The sequence below is a fragment of the Tenrec ecaudatus genome, chromosome 3, assembly GCF_050624435.1.
Source record: "Tenrec ecaudatus isolate mTenEca1 chromosome 3, mTenEca1.hap1, whole genome shotgun sequence".
In the NCBI taxonomy this organism is placed as follows: domain Eukaryota; kingdom Metazoa; phylum Chordata; class Mammalia; order Afrosoricida; family Tenrecidae; genus Tenrec; species Tenrec ecaudatus.
Window position 1 is genome coordinate 15,967,186 of NC_134532.1, and position 642 is coordinate 15,967,827.

At 35.5% G+C, this 642-nt stretch overlaps 1 non-coding gene across 1 annotated transcript; it reads right to left on the bottom strand.

Annotated features, from left to right (window-relative positions):
• Positions 1 to 219: 219 nt before the first annotated feature.
• On the bottom strand, positions 220 to 410 carry LOC142443897 (U2 spliceosomal RNA). Its single transcript, XR_012783623.1, has one exon. It is a non-coding gene; the product is annotated as a U2 spliceosomal RNA (small nuclear RNA).
• Between the last annotated feature and the right edge of the window lie 232 nt (positions 411 to 642).

The following is a 642-nucleotide window of genomic DNA, read 5'->3' on the forward strand; positions in this document are numbered from 1 at the left end:
ACAACAGTTTCTTCCCTCTTTTCTCTTGTCCCAAGTCTTAGTCTGCTTCTTAACTTATGTCTATTTGTCTAAGCTTTTACTATGCTGCTCTCAGTTTCCAGCATAATTGATAAAGTGACCGATGGGGAAGGTCGGTGGGGGGCGGGGGAGGTTCTTGGGTTCTTGAATAAAAATTTGGTCTATATGGAGCAACAAAATTTTTCTTTCTTTCTTTTTTTTTTTTGGTGCACCGTTCCTGGAAGCACTGCAATACCAGTTCGATGCGTGGAGGGGACGGAGCAAGCTCCTATTCCAACTCCCTGCTCCAAAAATCCATTTAATATATTGTCCTCCGATAGAGAACGTATCAGATATTAAACTGATAAGAACAGATACTACACTTGATCTTAGCCAAAAGGCCGAGAAGCGATCATAGAATGCAAAAACAGTATTGTAATATATATTTTCAAATTTCAACATAAGTACAATTTACAAATATAACACATTAAAATTATGTATAGTATTTTTTTCATGGACATATTTCTCATTTGATTGAAGTTTTTGAGTAGATTGCTGTCGTTGTTTAAAAGGTCATGAAATTTATCCCAAGAATTTGTAAAATTATGTCACACATGAAATTGCTTTCAAAGTCTCAACACTTAA